Source organism: Antechinus flavipes, chromosome 3, assembly GCF_016432865.1.
Source record: "Antechinus flavipes isolate AdamAnt ecotype Samford, QLD, Australia chromosome 3, AdamAnt_v2, whole genome shotgun sequence".
Taxonomy (NCBI): domain Eukaryota; kingdom Metazoa; phylum Chordata; class Mammalia; order Dasyuromorphia; family Dasyuridae; genus Antechinus; species Antechinus flavipes.
In genome coordinates this window covers 289,154,489-289,177,409 of record NC_067400.1, presented here as the reverse complement: position 1 = coordinate 289,177,409, position 22,921 = coordinate 289,154,489, and the positions used below count along the sequence as shown (strand labels likewise).

At 34.8% G+C, this 22,921-nt stretch overlaps 1 protein-coding gene across 3 annotated transcripts in view; it reads right to left on the bottom strand.

The window, feature by feature from the left end:
* The window catches only part of COL8A1 (collagen type VIII alpha 1 chain), a 211,954-nt gene extending 202,897 nt beyond the window's left edge, over positions 1 to 9,057 (bottom strand). Inside the window, exon 1 of one of the 3 annotated variants that reach the window (XM_051985175.1) lies at positions 8,712 to 9,057. The gene's annotated coding sequence lies outside the window, so the exon portion shown is untranslated. Of the gene's footprint in view, positions 1 to 8,655 lie in introns of all 3 variants that reach the window. The other 2 variants (XM_051985174.1, XM_051985173.1) reach the window with 2 other exon arrangements.
* Between the last annotated feature and the right edge of the window lie 13,864 nt (positions 9,058 to 22,921).

Here is a 22,921-nt window from a genome sequence, read left to right as displayed (position 1 = left end):
TTTTGGAAGCATTTTTTTTTTTTTGAAAGAAGTCATTTTCAGATTAATGATTATAGATGGAATACTGTATATAAAATTTTACACGCACCAGTGTGATTCATGCCTGTTGCTTAAAAATACAAACAACTAATAGGTTTGTTTTAGAGAAAGTAAAACCAAACAAACATATAGTCTAATAACTTGAATAATAGAGACTTAACCTAATTTTTTATCTTTATGATTTTTTTGCATATTAAGTTTCTTAATACATTTATTATTTCAGATATGCAAATGTCTATGACCTGATAGTGTGAAAAACTGAATGAGATGTAGGCCTAAAAGGAATACAACTGTGTATAAATGCGATTTTTTAAAAATGGGTAGTTAGGTGACACAGTTGAAAGAGTCAGGAACACTGAAATTCAAATCTAGTACTATACACTGGGCAACTCATAAGCTCTGTGTGCCTCAATTTTTTTCAACTGAAAAATGGGATACTAATAGGATATTACCTGCCTCCCTACTTACTTCCCTACCTCCCAGGTTTGTTGTAAGGATCAAACAATGTCATTATTGTGAAGCATTTCGCACAGTACCTGGCACAAAACAAATGTTATATAAATACTGAAAAGTGGGGATAGTAATAGCACCTACCTGCCTCTCAGGTTTGTTGTAAAGATCAAATAATATCTATAAAGCATTTAGCACAGTGCCTGGTACATAGCAAGCATTATATAAATTTTAGTTATTAAAATGTTAATCATAGTAAGGATTGAAATTACAGGATTCATACTTTTACTGATGTTATATGCCCAGGAATATGGATGCACATGAAAAGGTTCAAAGAAATATTGCAGATAATATCCACTTGACTTTGGGTGAGTAGCAATGTAGTACATTGGACATCTGTTACTCTTTCGAAAATTTTTAACAAGGATTTATTATGACATACTATGCCCCTGGCATCATGCTAAGCACTTTATATTTTCTCATTTGATTCTTAAAACCCTGAAAGAGAGGTACTATTATCATCTCCATTTTATTGGCAAGGAGACTGAGGCAAATAAAGATTTGCCTGAAATTACACAGCAAGGAAGTATCTGAGACTGGATTTGAACTTAGTTGTTTTTTATGCCAAGCCATTATTTACTGAACTACCCAACTGATTCTCATTTCATGCTGGACTCAAGGGAAAAAAGACCTGGATTTAAATGCTGAATCTGATACTTACTGCATATCTATGTGCAAATAATTTAATTTCTCTGACCCTAAATTTCTTTATTTGTAAAATGGAAATACTTATAATTATAAATATATTCTACAAGTAATAACTAACAGGTACATAGAATTTTAAGGTTTGCAAAGCAGTTCACATATTTGAGTCTTACCACAATCCTGTGAGATAAGTGCTATTATAATTCCCATTTTATAGATGAGGCAATTGAGCCTGACAGTTGTGATTTGGCCAATATCACAATTACTAAATGTTTGAATCAGGATTTGAAGATCTTATTGACTTCTACTCTAGCATTCTATCCACTAGGCTACCTAAATGCCATATGAAGTTGTTTTGAGGTTCAAAATCATTTTTAAAACTTCAAAGTATCACATCTATATGATATTTATTTGTCCTAAAATTTTAAAAAAGGAAAAGTGGGAAATTTTAAAAGTTATTGCCTCCTTGTTAGGGTAAGAGAGCTGGGAAGTTTATAGAGAAGGGCTTGATTAGAGAAAGCATTTCCTTTGGACTAGTGCTTAAGCACAGACTGAATGAGGGTAGTACCCAATTTTTTCAAGGTTATAGAATGAAAGAAAGAATATTGTCATTGTCATAAAGCAAGTCGAGAAATAATATTACTTCTCTAGTAATATTAAAAATAACTCAAATTTATTTTGTGCTTTATTCATTTGATCCTTACAACAACATGCAGAGTAATTGTTATTATTAGTCCTATTTTATGGACAAGGAAGCCGAGACAGACAGAAATTCAATGACCTAGTCAGGATCTTACAGCTAGTAAGAATCTGAGACTAACTTTGAACTCAGGTTTTTATGACTGCAGGTTTAGTGCTTCTACCACTGAGCCATTGATTCATCCTTTCTGTGTCCTCAAAAGTATGATTAAACATCTTTATAATCTTGAAAAATTTAGTGGACATTCACAGAATTCCTAATACGATACCAGATGCTCTGAGGTTATTGTAGTAAGGATAAATGAATCAGGTATTTATTAAGTATTTCTTATATGCCAATTTCTGAGGATACAAAAGAAAGAGTAAGATAGTCCCAGCTCTCAAGGAATTCTTGTTCTAATCAGTGTACACGATATACATAATAAGCGAGTCTAGCTGCAGAGCAGATGGAAAGTCCCATAATTATATCTTAAGAATACAGCAATGGGATAGAAGCAAGGCTCAGGGGACTTTTTTATACTGCAGCAGGGTACATGATGGAGCATAGATCATGCAATGAGTTTATTAAACTACTGTGGAAAAAGGGACTGGTAATTGAGGAGCTAGGGCCACAACTTTTTAAAAAGGAATATTAGTGGGTTGTTGTTCAGTTATTTTTTGGTTATGCCTGACTCTTCTTGACCCCATTTGGGAATGAAGTGGTTTGCTATTTCCTTCTCTGGTTCATTTTACAGATGAAGAAACTGAGGCAAACTGAGTTAAGTGACTTGCCCAAGGTAACAGAGCTGATAAGTATCTAAGGCCATGATTAAGCTCAGGAAGCTCAATCTTCTTGATTCCAGGTTTAGTACTCTGACCTAGCTGCCCAGTGTCTCAATGCACAGTCATTTAAAATAATAGTAATAACTCATTTATATAGCACTTTGAGATTTACAAAATGATTAAAAATTGTTTTTCCTTTTAACCTTCTAAAATAATATTTGGGAAAAGGCAAAAACTAAGTAAATTTTAATTTGATAGGATGCAAGTATATACTCTACCTAGAAGAAAGAGCCACCGGAATAGAAAGTATGATCCATGAGAAGAAATGGAGAGAGTTTGGCTTCCTCAAAAACAAACAAAAAAAAAGAAATCAAAGGGGAGGCCTTGATAACAATCTGCAAGTACAGAAAAATTAGAGAGATGGTAAAAAAATTTTCTAGAAAAGGTTAAAAATTATGGTCTTTAATAACAAGAGTAGGAACTTAAGACTAGTCACCAGGTAATTTGTGAAATTCCTGTAGCGTTTACTTAGGAAGATTATAGAGCTGCATTCACCAGAGAGTTTAAATACTAAGTGAGACAATCAGCTAAAGTGATTATTAGTTACAATCACTCTTGTGTTAAATCAGGAGACATGACTCAATGAAACTGCAGGATCCTTTCTGGCCATTGCATTTATGATTCAGTTTCTTGGCTAATTTTATCTTGATTCTTTTCAACCACTGTAGTTTCAAACTGCCTTGTGGATTTTTGATTATAGCATGACCTCAAAAGGCTCAGACCTTACAGATATTCCAAAACTGTATTCTCTGTTCTGCAGATGCTTCCCTACCTCCCTGCTTTCTTTATCCCCTTCACCCCATTCAGCTGGCTTACTGAAAGAGGTAGAAGCTTCAGTTAGCTCTCAGATTGCTTAATTTTTTTTTAATTAAAGTCTTTTAATTTTATATAGAAGTCTCTCCCAATATATCCCTTTCCCCTCTTCTCCTTATTTTAAAGGGGGGGGAGGAGCAGATAAATAAAGCTAATCAACATATTGATCAGGCAATATTAGTATCCATAGTACCCTATTCTCAATCTCTACTTCTACAGTGAGAAAAGGTTCATTTTTTCTTAACTGTTTTGGAGGCTCCAGGAGTTACTAACCAATAAAGGTTGTTCAGATTATTGGTGTCTTCCTGATGATCCAGAAATTTATAACTCACTTTCCTTTTACACTGCTCAGTCTTGCCTCTTTAGAAAGGAGTGCTGGAATATCCTAGATAGTCTAGTGACTACCAGTTCTCAACAAGATCATTTTTCTTATTTACTCAGCATTTTGTGAACAGTAGTCCAGTAATTCTTAGAAGCTTAGGTTTGGTGAGAGCCCCAGTTCACACAACATTAATTGTGGAAGAGGCTCAAAATTCCTGAGGGAATTGGGTTCTGGCCTTGACCTTTCCCCCTCACTCTGCCCCCTTTTCCCATTGATAAGGCAGTATAGCTCTCAGAAAATGTACTCTCTGAGTTTCAAATTCTGCATCTTTCTGAAATAGCATATGTATATTTACATTTAGGATCCAGTGAGCAGAAAGGAAAGCAGACTGGAAGGGTCTTTATAGAATGGTTCTGAAGAACACAAATGGTCTTTTGAGGTCAGAGGTGGAAAAAAGTTGTGAAGTCTCTGATAGTATTGTAGACATATATACCGGACCCTGGTGGCTAAAGGAAAAAACAAGAAGGTTTTTTAAATCCATAAGATAATAAGAAATCTTTCCAGAAATAAGCAACTGTGGGAAGATGTGGTAGTATATTTCTCTCACTAGCTCCAATCATCCAAAATTGAAGAAATAGATTCTGCAAACTTATAGTTAAAATGTGTCAGGAGTATTTTATATGATAAATTGCAAATTCCCCTGGATTATGTGCCAGGATAAATATAATTCTAAAGAAAGTTTGACTATCCCTTATCCCAGATGGCGATATAATAGAGGTGTGTATCTCATAATAATGGAATCACTGGAAGGTATTAACAAGACACATAGATGATGGTAGAGCAGATCCGTTCTTCAGTCAATTCAACACACATTTGTTTCAAAGCAGATTTATTAAGTGCCTATGTGAAAGAACCAAGGGAAATATTAGAAAGTTTGGTCTGCTACTTAGAATCCCTACTTTCCTTCAAGGCTGAATTTGAACACTATGTTTTATATGAGCCATTCCCTATTCATATCCCTCTGCTAGTCCATTCCTCTCCCAACCACCCCATCTAATTAACTTGTATTTGTTTTTTTAAATATATATTTCTATATATGTCTATCAATAGAACATAAGCTCCTTGAAGGCAGAGGTGGATTCATTTTTGCCTTTATTCCCAGTGTTAAGCACATAGTAATAAATGCTCAGAGATTGTATATTTACAGCTGAAAGCAACCTTAGAAACCATTTAGTCCAATGTCTTCATTTTACAATTGAGGAAAATGAAGCTCAAAGATGTTCAATGCATTGCCTGGCCATCAATCAATCAATCAATATCTATTAAGTATCTAGTTTAGTGACAGAGATGGGATTCAGGGAAGTCAGAGCCAATTGTTGCATGTTTTGTGTGGGCATTTATGCCTTAGAAATGGCAATGACTACAAATTGGGGCATGCTTTATTATTTTGTTGGTTATTAAGATCTCAGGAAGTGTAAATAATACAGATTAAACTTAAAAATGTGTATACAGATCTCCCTCCCTCAAGAATCCAGTTGTTAAACATTTTTCAACATATTACCATATTTGAATCCCACATCTTCCTGACTTTCAGTCCTCTTAATTTGATGAACACATTCTCTTAATTTGATATACACATTCTCTGTTTCCTTTTGGTCAACAAGAAGAATTCTATTAGTCCAGAGGAATCTCAGTTCCTCAGCTGGCAGAACCATGGGGAATAATTGATAAGAGAAGAAAGGTATTTAATTTCTTTTCTTTTTATTTCTCACTTGATATTATCCCACTTAGATGATTATAGTAATGGTTTGCTCTTGCTACCAGATGTGCTGTTATTTATTTCTGGAGGCTATTTCTGTACCTAAAATTTGTTATCTTCTGCCTTGAATATGTATCCTTACTCTACCCTCTAGTATGATTTTCTGTCCTGTGCCTCATTATTCCTGTAATTGGTCCTCGAAAGCAGTCAAAACACTCTACTCATGCCATTCCTCTAATGGGAGGCAAGGCAGTGGGCAATGGAGAGGGAAGGGGGGTAGTGGTGGAATTTGTCAATTTATGTCTTCTTTGTCTCAAAGTTAAAACTTAATTCAAAATCATCTATTTTGGTAATATGACAATGAGGTATTAACAAAATGTATAGATCATGGTAAACATTTGTTTCAATGAGAAATTATTAAGTGCCTATTCTTTATGTGCAAGAACCAAAAGAAATACTAATTTTGTCAAGCCATGTCATGCTTTTCTCTGCCTTATGCAAGAGGCCTCAGGAATTAATAGACAATTTGAAAATACCTGAAAAAAAAACATTCTAAGAAAGTTAGGTCATGAATACTCAGACTGCTTCAAATAACAAGGATAGCACATTGCAGAGCATTGCTGAATTAATCAACAGATGTTTGATTATCCTATATCGTTAACTGATTTAATTGAACAGTACATACCAAGGCACATTGACCAGGTCAAAGAGAATAGAAAAAGCAATCAGAAAGAACAAGGGGAGATCAGCAAAGACCTTCTTTTCCTTTCCAGATGAAGGTGTGTTATAAGAGTTCTGTTTTCAGTTTGGGAAAACATTTTCTCAGAAAAGAAAACGTTTCTCCAAAGGACACGATGTCCAGAAAAGTACATTATCCCACAAGCAATGATGCTGAACTGAACAAAATCAAATCACAACCTTAAACAAGAATTGGCTTGAACATACTACACATTTCTGGTGCTTTACATAGGCACTTATCATGGTTGATTACTCACTTAAAGCAGACAAAAAAAGAGCAGCTTGTATTTAGTGACAAGAGATAAAAGGTATCTCCATGCACCCAAATCACATATTTTCTTGATTAACTGGGAATTTCATGTCACCTTAATAGAAACTGCTCTTCTAGGTAATTAGCTTACTGAAATAAATTTTACAGGACATAAAACCTTTGAATAAGTTCACTACCTCTCCTTCATTTGATTAACATTAGACCCTCCCCAATAGATTTTTTTGAAAGAATTACTTCTTAAATAAATAAATTTTAAAAAGGAACGATGACCTGAAATGGCATCAAATGTCAGATTTTAATGATGGTCTTTTTTTCAAGCAGTAAGGAATTTTTGACAGATTGATTGCATGGTCTTTTTCTTTTGGGAGGGGACAGGAAGGGGAAGGAAATAATCAAAATAATATGAAAAATGAAACATTTTCCTTTCCCACTTACAGGACCCTGACTAATAGAGTGGTTTGGTTTCCTGAAAGGCAGGCTTGGGTTTTCTTCTTTAAGAGGGCTCTTACACAATCCAAACATGTGAAGAGATTTTCTTTGCCACATGAGAGAGATGCAGTACATCGAAAACAGAACACAGTGCCTTGGATTTGGAACTCGGGGCAGAAAGTAACTACTTTAAATAGACAGCCACTATAGAATAGCTTTTTTTCTTTTCAAAGGTGTGCAATTCACATCCCTGGTATTTAGACATTAGGAAGATAGCCTGAATTTAGGGCTAACATTTTAAAGGGCTAATATATGATTTCAATAAATGTATAACTCTTTGAGAAACAGGTGCTATTCAGACAAGTTCAATTTAGTTCTAAAAACTAAATAAGCAACAAGGAAAGGACGAGCAGAGAGATACAGATAAAACCTCCAAGGATGACAATAGAGATTGTATCTGTGATGACATTGCAATAGTGAAGAGTGAGGACTCTCCCTCAACCAATGCAAAATGAATTCTCTTCAATTTCAAGTCTTGGGGAATTACCTAGGCATTAAGAGATCACATAACTTTTCTTAAGATCTTGGTTTGTGTCCAAGGTGGAGATTGACCCCAGGTCTTCCAAATTTTTATTTTCCCCTCCCATTTTCTTGTATATAGAGGCAGCATAGCACAATGTAGAGGGAATCAGTCTTTAATCCAATAAGAGTTGGACCCCTCTTCAGATACATTATGACCCTAGATAAGTCACTTAACCTATGAATGTTCCATGCAAACTCTTGAAAATTATAGACTGAATAGAAAGTGCTGATCTGTTTTGGTAGAGGGAGTTTACCAATTGAAATCATTGGTTCACTCCTATTTCTTTTTGTCTAGTACTATTATGTTTTCCTTAATATTTTTTTCTCTTAAGAGATCATTAAAAAAAATTATGGGGAAGTGTGTACATTAATTCATACAATTCTTGACAGACTACCTTTATTTAAATAAATTCTTCATCTTTTACTAGTTTTAAAGTAGCCCATTTTGCCCCAGTCTGCTCATTGATGTTCATCCTTTCCTATCTACCAGCCACCTGATTCTGTCCTTCTGCAGGGCAGCAGCCCACATCATTTTTTCCAAGCACTGAAACCTGGAAAGATTTTTTTTCCCTTTTTTCTTTTAAAGAACTTACAGAAGCAATCTTGGGGGTTTGGAAAACATCACAAAATCGTTAACAGGATCTTTGAGTGTGCTATTTTAGGAAGGCAATTGTGTTCTTTTAAAATAACTATTTGACAACATGACAAGGCTTTTACTTCATTTCTCCTATTAATATGTAAAATATTTGTAATGAAAAGTAAGCAAAACAACCTCACCGGACTCATTTTTACTTTCCCAATAGAGGAGGTGGGGGGGAAGAGAAAAAAAAAGAGAGAAAATGTTTCTTCAATATCTATGCTGCTGTTTCTCCACAAGATGATTTTTTTTTTAAACTTCACTGTTCAAACAGGAGTTTGTTTTTAAACCAGATGCTAGTTAAGAACAGCTGATCAGGCAGGCATCGCACAAACCCATACCAACACCTCGAGCAAAACAGTAAGCGATGTGCCACAAAGGCTACTTACTCCTTGGGGGTTGCTGTGTCCTGGAGAGTCAGATGCCTGAAGAGGTATTGTCTTACCTGGAATCTTTAAGATCCAAGGAGAGAAGAACAGTGGCTCCCAACAGAAGAGGACTGTGAAAAAGCTCTCTGATCAGCTGCTGGTAACAAGCACTTGGCTTTTATGGGCAGGTGGGAGGAGCCGCTTCTCATAGTAGGTGGGCAGAGGGAAGGCAGGCAGGCAGGCAGGCAGGCAGGCGGGTAGCTCTCTAAAGGAACTGGCCACTCTATTCTCTGGGGAGGGAGAAGGATCCCGAGGTGGAGAAGGAGAAAAGGGGAGGGAGGAGGAAGAAGCAGGAAAAACGGAAGGAGGAGGGGGTAGTGGAGGGAGAGGAGAAAAGCAAGGAAGGGAAATTGGGGAGAGGAAAAGAAAGATGTAATGGCAGAGAAATGGAGAAGCAGCTATATCTGAAGGGATGGAGAGAAGAAAAAAAGAGCCAGGCAGACTAATAAAATCAGTAGCCAAGAAGGACTTGGGGGGTGCGGGTGGGGAGAAGATTGAAATTATTTAATTTTAGCATGAAATTCTTTGTATGTGTGAATAAAACACAACGGCTATTTGAATCATTACTGTTATGGAATTGGGGGGAGGGGTGATGGGAAAGCCACTGCCTTTTAATTTTAAAACCTACCATAAACAACTGTGAAGGGAAATAAAAAGAATGAAAGATCAGGAGGAAATTTAAAGGAAAGGGAGTTATAATTTAAAGCAGCAAACTCATTCAATTTCAGCTCAGCTCACAGGGTACAGGGAATAGATTGCTGATTCCTTTAGTTACCTTATACACACATACCCCTCCCCAACTCCACCCCAAGCCCCAAGAGCTACCCACCTCTCATTGAAGTTGCCAACTCCAGATCACTCTTTATAAAATTTATTTGACAAGAGAAATATCTTAATCTAGGTCCTATGGTGTATGTCCTAGGACTTCCAAATATCCATGGGCTGTGCTTAAGGTATTCTGTAGTATTAGGATAAGCCAGAAAAGTTTGTGGGAGGATCAGGGGAGATTTGTTCACAGAGAATGGAATCTCTAAAGCAGCTACAGCTCTCTTAACATCTGCTTATATAACATAGGACTTCAGTAAATCCCGCCTTTTGGTTATTTTCCGCCTTTTAAAAACTTCCATTCCTGACAGCAGGAAAAATTCCTAGTGCCATAATTTCCTGAGCTTTGCCTTGCCATTGAAACATTGGGAATGTATGACACCAGTAGCCAACCAAAAGATCCAAAGACACTATTCTGAAATCTTTACTAGGGACTGTGGGCTGAAGAAACATATATTTAAAAGGTACTCTGTCTCCTTCTCCCTGCTAAATAGTGACTCATTCTCTAGTCCCTTCTCCCCATCTCCACTAAGCAAATAAGTGAGTTTTTTAAAAAAGTGCTTGATCTAAGATTATAGTACATGCTTTTAAAAGTATGATATTAAACCCTAAAGTCCCTTAGTTATGACAGCTCTGGGCTAGAGATGGGAGGGAAGGAGGAATTTCTTTGTAGGAATATAGTGATAGGGTCATAGATTTAGAGCTGGAAGGGAATTCAAAGGGTATTGGATCTGATTGTATAGATGAGAAAACTGCAGTTTAGTCTAGTCTTACTAAATATGAAAAACCCAGAGGTAGGATTTGAACTCAGTTCCCCAGTCTCCAGAGCCAGCATTTTTTAAAATTCATTATACTATCTCCCTTATATCAAGTTCAGAGCATCTTAACTTTAATTGACTTCCTACTGGTCTTCCTGCTTTCGTGTTCTTTTTCCTTTGATCTATTCTTCACACCACTGCCAGAATAATCTTCCTAATGGATCAGTTTGATCATTGTATCCCTTTTACATTCTAGAATTACATTCTATTGCTTACAGAATACACCTCTCCAAATCTGACTCTAACCTTTCAATTAAGTCTTTTCTGATAATTATTCCCTTTCCTAAACTCTATTTTCCAATGTAATTCAACTGCTTATCACCTCTTTTTATCTTTACTTTTTCTCATGTCTCTTCCTTTGCTCATTCCATCTCCATATTTGGAATGGATTATCTCTCATTTTTCCATCTGCTCCCATTCTGCTCTTCCTTTAAAGTCCACCTCAAGTATCACCTTCCTTGTTAAGTCTTCCTTGACTTTCTTAAGGGAAAGTGACTTCTATTTAAATTTCTTCTAACACTTTGCTTCACATCACTCCTTATTACATTATATAACCTATATTGGTTGGCTTTTTGTCTGTATTTTCCTGCCATCTCCAGGTGCCAGAAAAAAAGCAGGAAGGGTGGAGAGGATTTGACTGGGTCATTTAACATAAAAAGAAGTTGCCTAAGGTCATTGTAATGTGGCACTATGAGGAGTAGGACATTTAAAAGGAGGGGGGAGAGAAATCTTGCCAAGTTTGACTTGCTGACCAGTAGCCAGATGGCAGTGAGATTATTTCCTTCTTTCCTCATGAGACTTTGAAAGCAGATGCTGGGGCATATTTCCCTAATAAGGTATAATAAATGCTCCCCCCCAAAAAAAATTGTTCAGAAAACTGGGTGGGGGCAATTTAAGATTTCAGACCTTACTAGGAGTGGCAAGGTGCTGACACTGGCAGTTTCATTTCCTCCCCCCTGTAGTCAAGAGTCCATTTTAATTCACATATGAATGAATAATCCTTTTAGTTCAGGTAAATTTGGGAAGGAGATTAAAATCTCTATGGGAAGAATGCCAACACGAAGCAAATAAATTGTGGGTTATTGTCAGGAATGTTTCCATACCCTTAGATGAGTCTAGAATGAACCCAGACTAGGGGCACTAAAGAGAGAGCTGGGAATTTCAGGCAAGACATGTTTGTACAAGTGGACAGAGACTGAAAAACGTCTTAGGATTCGGAGGAACCAGGTGTTGTAGGGCCCTGATTGACCTAAGGGAGCTAGAGCAGCTTGAGCTCAGACCACCCTCTGGTGGTATCTATAGAGATTGCACCCTGAACAGTCTTTTCAAGCCCTATTGCTGTTAAGGAGAGGAAACATTGATCTGGCTTGGATCAAATCAAAATACAGTACAATCTGACCTCAGACATTTAGTAGCTGTCTGGGAAAGTCACTTAACTTCTGTTTGCCTCAATTTTCCAAACTGTAAAGTGAGGACAATAATAATACCATCCTCCCCAAATTGTTGTAAGGATCAATCAAATAAAAAAAAATTTTTTTTAAAGAATGCTTAGTATAGTGTTTGGCACATTGTTCTTATTATTCAGTCATGTCTAATTCTTTGTGACCCCATTTGGGATTTTCTTGGCAAAGATACTGAAGTGGTTTACCATTTCCTTCTCCAGCTTATTTCATAAATGAGGAAACTGAGATAAACAAGGTTAAGTGACTTATCCAGGGTCACATAGTTAGTAAGAATCTGAGATTACATTTGACTACCTATAAATTGATTCCAGGCCAAATTTACTATCCAATAAGCCACCTAGATACCAAAATGCCTGGAACATAATAGGAGCTAAATAAAAGCTTATTCCCCATTTCCTTCCCAGTTTAGGTGCTTGAGAGCAGGATTGCTATCTCATATATTCTTATATGCCTAGTATCTAGCACAGTCTAAATAAATGTTTATTAAATTGAATAATTACTAAGTAATTAAAATCTCCAAACCAGGAAAATGAGTTCCAAATGACCATTCAAAGACAAAGTTTATAGAAATGTTATCTCCACAAAAGCTACTTCTAAGGGTAATACCTGCCTGATCTTTCTGGACAATTCAGAATCCCACAGCTATTCTTTCTATCCACAATCTACATCCAAGACTGAGCATAAGAGGAGAACTTTTTGATGACAGTAGAAGAGAGGTGAGCTCCATGTGTAAACCCTTTTCCTTCTTACCTCTCTTTTTTCATGTTCTTTACTTCTTGCCTCCCCCCCCCCTTTTTTTTTTTTTTTTTTGCAGAGAAGAGTGTGTAGTTCTCTTAGTAAGCTGTGGAGTTTTCCTATACATATGACAGCAAACTGAGAAATTCTGAAATGAATTTTTTAAATGACAATAAAAAAATGTCCTCATCAAAAGTACTGATGATTTATTGGATTAATTACTCAGTCGATTCTCAAGAGATGAAAAACGACATTCTTTCTTTTTTAGATTTGCATATGTAATTATTAATTTTCAACCTCAGGATAACTCAACAACTCTTTGTCCATACAAAAAAAGGAATGGAATGGAATAAGCATTTATATAGTATTTAAAATGTGCTAAGCATTTTATAAAAATTATCTCATTTAATAAATAATACTGGAAGATAGGAGCTCTTTTTATCCTCAATTTTAATAGTTGAGAAAACTGAGGCAGAAGTTAAATGACTTGTCCAGGGTCACACAGCTAGTAAGAACCCAGGCCCTCCTGACTCCAGGCCCAGTACTCTATCCACTATTCTACCTAGATGTCTTGGCCCATAGTATCTACTTCGTCTATGTTTTAGACATTTTTTTGTTCCCCAAACCATTTTTTATTGGGATCATTGACCTTTCTTGTGTCCTTTCAGGGTATTAATAGAAATGTACCTTGATTTAATACTTTCTTTTGCCTTTTTCCATTATGAAAGCTTTAAAGGTCATTAGTTCCTATGGATTCAATGATTATCCCTATATAGATGATTTCCTGTTTCTATACATATATAGCTCCAATCTCTTTATTACCTATTGTTTTTTAGATATCTCCATCCTGTGGGTAAATGTGAAATGTACAAATGGAGTCCATCTCCCCTTTCCTCCCTTCTCCCAAAAATGTTTCTTTATCCTCCCAATCACCTAGAGTCATAGCCTTAATGTAATCCCTTGACTCCTTATGTCTACTCAATTCAGGTAACCAATATACTGTCAAGTTTTTTCTTTTTTACCTTTAAAGCATCTGTGCTACATGTTTCTTTCTCTCCAGCTACATGAACACTGCCCTTGTACAGTCTATCATAAATTCTCACCTGGATGATTTCAATCACTTTCTGGTTGGCCATTGCTTCAATATTATACAGTATATACCATGTGCATACATATTTATTTGCATGTTATCTTCCTCACTACAGTGCCAGTTCCTTGAAAGCAGGGACTGGTTTCTTTGTGTCCCCAGAGTATATTAGCATACACCATGGCATTAATAAGAGCTTAATTGTTGATTGAGTTTCTTTGCTTTCATTTCCCTGTCCTATACCAAAGAGAGAAAAAAAAATAGAAGGGAAATTGAGTAAAGAAGATTCTAAGAATGATTCTTCATTCTTGTCTCTACAGACCTTGAATTTCCAACTTGATGTGGAAAAAGTAAAGTTCTTGAAATAAATAAGAAAAACACTATTTACTGTTGTATAGCTTCTACTATTTTCTTCCCACAGCCCCTAATATAATGATTGCCTTCATTTGTTATTTCTTGCTCTTCTTTTCTGTTTTCCTGTTTTGAATGTCATTCTTATTCTGTTGCTTTTTTCTGCCATAACTGAACTCCAAGTTAAAATGATTTATTTCATAGTCATATTTTACCCTAAAGTTAATGTCAGCAACATGCATTCTATAAGAATGCCAAATCTAGTGGTCATGTTAGTCTGGTCAAAAGTTCCTCTTGTAAGAGAAAATGAGTATCAGCAAGATTTTGCTCTATCAGTGTCTGGAACCCATGAAAAAACATCATCAGTTGAGATTTCCAGCACCAATAAATATAGACAGTATTTATATAAAATATTAACATATTCAAAGTGCTTTACATATATTAACTCTCAACAACCCTGTGAGCTAAATCCTACTATTATTGCCACTTTACAGATGAAAAGACTCAGATTAGTAAAGGGAGAAGTTAAATGACTTGCCTAAGTCATAAAACTACTAAGTGTTTGAGATAAAATTTGAACTTAAATCTTCCTCACTCTAGGTCCAGTGTTCTACTCAATATGGTACCTCATATGACAATATGGCAAACTCACCAAGCCTGAGTACCTTGGTTTATCCCATTGTCTGCTTAGAAACAGAGTCTAGAATCTGTTAATTGCAATAGATTTTTAATAAATGTTTATTAATCCCACTTGATGTAATTTGTTTCCTGGTCTCTTCCATTATGTGCTACTCTTCTTCATTCTTTCTATTCTCTCTCTCTCCCTACTTTTATGTTCCTTTCAGCATTTCCTCTCTTTTAAGATTTATAAAATTAAATTTGTTGTTCAGTTGTGTCTGACTCTTACTCCATTTGAGGTTTTCATGGCAAACATACTGGGGTGGTTTGCCATTTTCTTTTTTAGCTCATTTTACAGATGAGGAAACTGAGGCAAATGGAGTTAAATGATTTGCTTAGGGTCATACAGCTTGTAAGTGTCTGAGGCTAGATTTGAATTCAGGTCTATCCACTGTGCACTATCCTAACTATTCATAAAGTAACATATTATTTGTTAAAAATCATAGCTACAAATCTTTAAGAACATCAAACAGTTGACAGTTTTACAGCTGACATTTGTCTGCTCCCATAGGTATCACTTCAGTTTTTCTTCTGAACTTTTTCTGAGGGTATAGTATTCATCAGGCTATGTCTCATTCATCAGGCTCATTTCTGTGCTCCTGCCCACTGGCTCTAAAGGGGTGATGGTAGAGAATATCACCTCATGGTATCCTTGGAGAGTCTCCACGACAGCAGGGAGGTCAATATATGGAGAGTCCCGCATAACTTGGACTCTGCTTTATTCTGGAATTTGTTTTCTAAACATGAATGGATAAATGATTGGCCCTCTTGGTGCCTGCTTGGAGCAACCACCTGACTTTGAGAACACATTGAGCTTGCCAATACCAGCTTCCCCTTTATTCTGGCAGCCTATCTGCTTTTCCTAGAATGAGAGTTATGCCCTCTTGGAGTTTCCTTCTGTGCATAAGGAAATACTTAAGTCTATTTTGAAGATACTATGAAAACATCACATTTATTGACACATGGCTAAATGAATATTAGAACACTGAAATGGAAGGGAGAGAAAAGAGATCACCTGCTAAAAATGAAGCATCAGTCAGTTACTACTCAGAACCCATAGTCATATTTCATCATACTGCAGATGCTATAACTCCATTGCATTACAGAGATATAACATGTGGTCATTGTTTTCCTTCTGGCTACATTTACTAGTAGAGATGACAACCAGGCTCTGGTAGTAGGATAGAGGGGGCTCCCTGACCACATGAGCACATCTGATCACAGAAGAGGTATTTTGGCACAATGAAAAGATCTCTGAAGTTAGAGAATTTGAGTTTAAATCTTGCTTCTGCCATTTTCTACCTGTTATGATCCTGAACAAATCATCAAATTTCTCTTAGTCTCAAATTATTAACTAGATCTTGATCTATGATCCCATTTAAAAATTTCATTAGGGATATGTGCAACACCTCTGTGTAAACAGGTCATTATTGGTGAACTAAAAGATTTCTTTGTCAGAAGTGACATCTCTCTTAAATGAACCGATGCTGAGTGAAATGAGCTGCACCAAGAGATCATTATATACTTCAACAACAATACTATATGATGATCAATTCTGATGAATGTGGCTCTTTCAACAATGAGATGAACCAAATCAGTTCCAATAGAGCAGTAATAAATTGAACCAGATGCACCCAATGAAAGAACTCTGGGAGATGACTATGAATCACTACATAGAATTCCCAATCCCTCTATTTTTGTCCACCTGCATTTTTGATTTCCTTCAGGTTAATTGTACACTATTTCAAAGTCTGATTTTTTTTTGTACATCAAAATAACTTTTTGGACATGTATACTTATATTGTATTTAACATATACTTTAACATATATAACATGTATTGGTCAACCTGCCATCTGGAGGAGGGGGTGGGGAGAAAGAGGGGAAAAATTGTAACAAAAGGTTTTGTAATTGTCAATGCTGAAAAAAAATACCCATGCATATATCTTGTAAATAAAACGCTATAATAAAAAATTAAAAAAAAAAAAAAGAAGTGACATCTCTGAAGGAAATGTCAAATGTTCATCCGTACAGAATGTTTCCTTTTAGCAGGTTTGTCTGTGTCAAAGTAAAATTGTCAAATGTTGGTAGTTAGACTGCAAATTCTTTTATGATCTGTCCTACATGTGCATGTATGTCCTGCAAGCCCAGCACTATGTGGAGCATTCAAACAAAGATCTTGATTGATCTCCAATTTATAAAACCCACAACCCTCCTCCCCCCCAACTGTTAGCACAGTGATATGTTGTTGTCATTCAGTCATATCTAAGTCTTCATGGCTCCACTTGGGTCAAAAATTCTGAAATGGTTTGCAATTTTCTCTTCCAGTTCATTTTTTACAGATGAGGAAACTAAGGCAAATAAGGTTGTTAGTTACTCAAGGTTAAAAAGCTAGTAAATATCTGAGGCCAAATTTGCACTCAGGAAGATAAATCTTCCTTATTTCATATTCAGTGCTCTGTCCACTGTGCTATCTAGTACACCATTTCTTTTTTTTAAAAAAATAGTATTTTATTTTTCCATATACATGCAAAGATGGTTTTCAGAATTCACTTTTGCAAAGCCTTGCATTCCAAATTTTTCTCCGTCTTTCCTCCTCTCTTCCCTCTCCTAGAAAGCAAGCAATCTGATATAGTTAAACATGTGCAGTTCTTCTAAACATATTTTCATATTCATTATGCTGTGCAAGAAAAATTGGATCGAAAGTAGAAATAATACAAGAAATAAAAAAAAATCAAGCAAACAAACCACAAAAAAAGGTGAAAATACTATGCTTTGACCCACATTCAGTCTCCATAGTTCTCTCTCTGGCTGTGGTTGGCTCTTTCCATCACAAGTCTATTGGAATTGCCTTGAATCCCCTCATTGTTGAAAAGAGCCAAATCCATCACAGTTGATCATCACATAATCTTGTGTAACATCCTTTTCAAGGTTAAAATGCACAATATAAAGTGAACAAAGGAAAATGGAACAGTGAAAAGAATAATTGATTTGCAGCTTAAGGATTAAGGTTTAAATCTAATTTTTCTCACTGCCTATGTGACATTGAGTAAGTCAATTTAAATTTTTGGGCCTCAGTTACTTCATTTCTAAAATGAGGGGGATTAAATGAAATGATTTTTCCCTTTGTACTTCTAAATCTTCTGGATAATGGTGGGTTCTTTTCCTTTTCAGTTTCTCTCCTTACAGAAGGAGAGAACAGAATCCAATGAGTGAGAGTGGACAATAGTGGTCTAGTTCACAAATTCTAAGTCCATTCTCCCTCCTGCTGTCAACAATACAAGAATGAAGATGAAGCTCCTCACTCAGACTTGTGAGCAACTAGGAGATCATGGACTGTGTTCCTTTAGAATCCTTTCAAAGCATTTTTGGCAAGATTGCTGATTCCAAATAATAGATGGAGTTTCTACTAAATCCAACTCAACCTGGTTTAGAATGCTAGAAAATTTTGGAGTTGTGGCAGGATGCATAGGCTGAAGCCTAGAGAATAGCTATAATTTAACAGAAGATAGTCCTGCTATCAACACTTGTGAGTGCCTTATTCCCTAACTTGCTTATGATGACATTCTTTTTATCTTTAAATTATCTGCCCATTTTGACCTCATCTTGAGAATATGAGATTCTAGTATATGCTCAGTTTCTACCAAAAAAATCTTTCTAGTTTCTCTATTAGATTTTGTCAAATAGTAAGTTCTTGTCCCAAAGATCCTGAGATCTTTATCAAACATGAGATTATTATAGTTATTTGCTTCTTTATATTTGGTATATTTGGTAGGTACCTCAGAGTTGTCTTAATTTGCATTTCTCTGAATAATCGTGATTTAGAGCACTTTTTCATATGACTAGAAATAGTTTCAATTTCTTCATCTAAAAATTGTCTGTTCATATCCTTTGATCATTTATCAATTGGAGAATGACTTGAATTCTCTAGTCAATTCTCTATATATTTTAGAAATGCAGAACTTTTGAATATAAAAATTTTTCCTTGTTTATTGGTTTCCTTCTAATCTTGTCTGTATTGGTTTTGTTTGTACAAAAATTTTTTAACTTAATATAATTGAAACAATCCATTTTGCATTCCATAATGTACTCTATTTCTTTACTTACAAATTCCTTCCTTCTCCTCAGATCTGAGAGGTAGACTATCCTTTGTCCTTTTAATTTGCTTATAATATCACTCTTTATGTCTGCATCATTAACCCATTTCGACCTTATTATAGTATAGTGGGTTAAATGTGGATCAATGCCTAGTTTCTGCCACAATAATTTCCAATTTCCTCAACAATTTTTGTCAAAAAATGAGGTCTTTTAGCAGAAACTAGAGTTTTTGGGTTTATCAAGCACTAGATTACTATATCATTGACTATTGCATCTTGTGAACCTAACCTATTCCACTGCTCAATCAACTAGCCAATACCAAATGGTTGTGATGACCACTGCTTTATAATATATTTTTAGATCTGGTATGGCTAGGCTACTTTCATTTGCATTTTTCATTAATTCCCTTGAAATCCTGGATCTTTTATTTTTTCCAGATGAACTTTGTTATTATTTTTCTAGCTCTGTAAAATAATTTCTTGGGAGTTTGATTGGTATGGCACTGAATAAGTAGATTAATTTAAGTAGTATTGTCATTTTTATTATATTAGCTCAGCGTACCCATGATTATTTGATATTTTTCCAGTGGATTAGATCTGACTTTATATGTGTGGAAAGTGTTTTGTAATGGTGTTCATATAGTTCCTGACTTGGATTTGGCAGATAGACTCCCAAATATTTTACATTGTCTACAATTATTTTAAATAGAATTTCTCTTTGTATCTCTTGCTGATAGACTTTGTTGGTGACATATAAAATGCTGATAATTTATATGGATTTATTTTGTATTCTGCAACTTTGCTAAATTGTGAATTGTTTCTAGTAATTTTTAATTGATTCTCTAGAATTCTCTAAGTATACCATCATATCATCTGCAAAGAATAACTTGGTTTCCTCATTCCTACTCTAACTCCTTTAATTTCTTTTTCTTTTCTTATTCCCAAAGCTAATATTTCTAATACAATATTGAATAATAATGGTAGTAGTGGCTAACCTTGTTTAACTCCTTATCTTACTGGGAATAGTTCAAGTATATTCCCATTACATATGATGCTTGCTAATGGCTTTATGTAAATGTTATTGATCATTTTAAGGAAAATTCCATTTATTTCTACATTCTCTAGTGGTTTTAATAGGAATAGTTGTTGGATTTTGTCAAATGATTTTTCTGCCCTATTGAGGTAATCATATGATTTTTGTTAGTTTGGTTATTGATATCATTAATTATGCTAATAGTTTTCCTAATATTGAGCCAGCCCTGCATTTTTGGTATAAATCTTACTTACTCATGGTATATTCTCTTGGGCATAACTTGATGTCATCTCTTTTCTAATATTTTATTTGAGATTTTTAAATCAATATTCATTAGAAAAATTGGTCTATAATATTCTTTCTATGTTTTGACCCTATCTGGTTTAGGTATCAGCACCATGTCTGTGTCATAAATAGAATTTGGTAGGATTCGTTCTTTTCCTATTTTTCCAAATAGTTTGGATAGTATTGGAGTTAATTGTTCTTTAAATGTTTGGTAGAATTCACATGTAAATCCATCTAGCCCTGGAGATTTTTTCTTAGGAAGTTGATTAGTAGCTTATTCAATTTCTTTTTCTAAAATGGGACTATTTAAGTAATTTATTTCCCTCTCTGTTAATCTGGGGAATCTATATTTTAGATTATCAGATTTATTGACACACAGTTGGGCAAAAAATTCCTGATTATTGCTCTAATTTCCTCTTTATTGGTGGAAAGTTCACCCTTTTCATTTTTGATACTAACAATTTGATTTTCTTCTTTCCTTTTTCTAATCAAATTAACTGAATATTTATCTATTTTGGTAGTTTTTTCATAAAACCAAATCTTAATTTTGTATATTAGTTTAATAGTTTTAGTACTTTAAATTTTATAATTTCCCCTTTTATTTTCAGATTTCAAATTTGGCATTTTGTTGGGGGTTTTAAATTTGTTCTTTTTCTAGCTTTTTAAATTGCATAATCAATTCATTGATCTTTTCTTTCTCTATTTTATGCAATTAAGCATCTAGAGATATAAAACTTCCCCTAAGAATTGCTTTGACTGTTTCCCATAATTTTGAGCAAACTGCCCTGGGTCACTGTGCTGTGTCTGCACTGGATTGCCTCTTCTGTGCCCAAATAAAACAGACGTTTCCTAAAGTTCATGCATATATGTTTAGTATTGATATTATTTCATTATCTTTGAAATAATTTAGCAAGATGTAATTTTCTTCCTTATCTCTTTTTTTGTTTTGTTTTACTTTGTATGTATCATTCTGACATTCTGCATTAACTGTGTTTCTTGTGAACAATATATTGTAGGAGTCTGGCTTTTAATCCAGTCCACTATCCACATTCATTTTATGGGAGAGTTCATCTCATTTACATTCACAGTTAAAATTCCTTACTCTGTATTTTTTGCCATTTTGTTTTCCCCATTATACTTTTTTCTTTACTTTTCCCCTTTTCTTCCTCCCCATTAGTTTGCTTCTGGCCACCACCTCCCTCAAACAGCTCTCCTCTTTTATAGCCTCTCCCCCTTTCTTATACCTTTCCCTTCCTACTTCTGTTCTCTTTTCTATTAACCTCCCCCTTTCCTTTCCCCATTCCCCTACTACTTCCCTATAGAGTGAGACAAGTTTCTCTGTGAAGCTAAATATGTCTGATATTCTCTTTTTGAGCCAAATCGGATGAAAGTAAGATTCACACAATGCTCATCCCCTCCCTTCTTTTCCTCAATTGTAATAGTTCATTTTTGCCTCTTCATGAGATGTAATTTACCCCATTTTACCTCTATTTTCCTCTTCTTACAGTACAATCCCCTTTCAACCTCTAGTTTCTTTTTTATATCATCACAAAAAAATCAAATTATACCTGCACTCTCTAAATATACTCACAAGAGATATATAGTTCTCAAGAGTTAAACACATAAATTTCCCATATAAGGATGTAAACTTTTTTAACTTTTAAAAGAAAGTTATTTTTCCTTTCATTTTTACCTTTTTATGCTTTTGTTGCATTCTGTATTTGAAAATCAAAATTTCTGTTCAGCTCTGGCCTTTTTATAAAAAAATAAATGACATTCATCTGTTTCATTGTATGTCCATCTTTTCCCCCTGAAAGATAGGGTTTAATTTTGCTAGATAGTTGATTCTTGGCTGCAATCTAAGTTCCTTTGTTTTTTGGAATATCAGATTCCAGGCCCTTGTATCCTTTAAAGTAAAAGCTGTTATGTCCTGAGTAATCCTGATTGTGGCCCCTTGATATTTGGATTATTTCTTTTTGGCTGTTTGCAATATTTTCTCCTTGATTTTAAATTCTGAAATTTAGCTACAATGTTCCTTGGAATTTTCATTTTTGTGGTTGCTTTCAGGGGCTGATCAGTAAATTCTTTCAATGGTTATTTTACCCTCTGGTTCTAGGATACCAGGGAAGTTTTCTTTGATGATTTCCTGAAAGATAATGTCTTTTTTCATCATGGTTTTCAGAAAGTTCAATAATTCTTAGATTGTCTCTCCTAGATCTATTTTCCAGATCAATTGTTTTTCCAATGAGGTATTTTACATTTTCTTCTATTTTTTCTTTTTTTGGTTTTGTTTGACTGGTTTTTGATGTCTCATTGAGTTACTTACTTCTATTTGTTCAATTCTAATTTTTAGTGAATTATTTTCTTTAGTTAGCTTTTTTTAATCTCCTTTTTGCATTTGGCCAATTGAATTTTTAAATGAGTTTTCTTCATTTGATTTTTTTCCATTTCACAAATTCTGGTTTTCAATGAGTTGATTTCTTTTTCAAATCTACTTTGTAAGGAGTTATATGCTTTTTCCATTTTGTCAAATCTATTTTGTAAGGAGCTTTCTTCAGATAATTTCTGTGTTTCATTTTCCAAAGTCTCCTGCAATGTTCTCATTTCCTTTACCCATTTTTCTTTTAACTCTCTTTTAAGATCTTTTTTGAATTCTTTCAAGAGAGCCTTATGAAATGGGGGACAACTCATATCACCTTTGGGGTTTTATCTGGAGACAATTTGCTTTTAGTGTTCTTAGAGTTTGAGGTTTGTTCTTTTCTTTCTCCATAAAAGTTATATATATAGTCAGGGTTCCTTTTGCTTTTTTGCTCATTTTTTTAAAGGTTATGGTCTGCTCTTAGAACAAAGGGGAAAT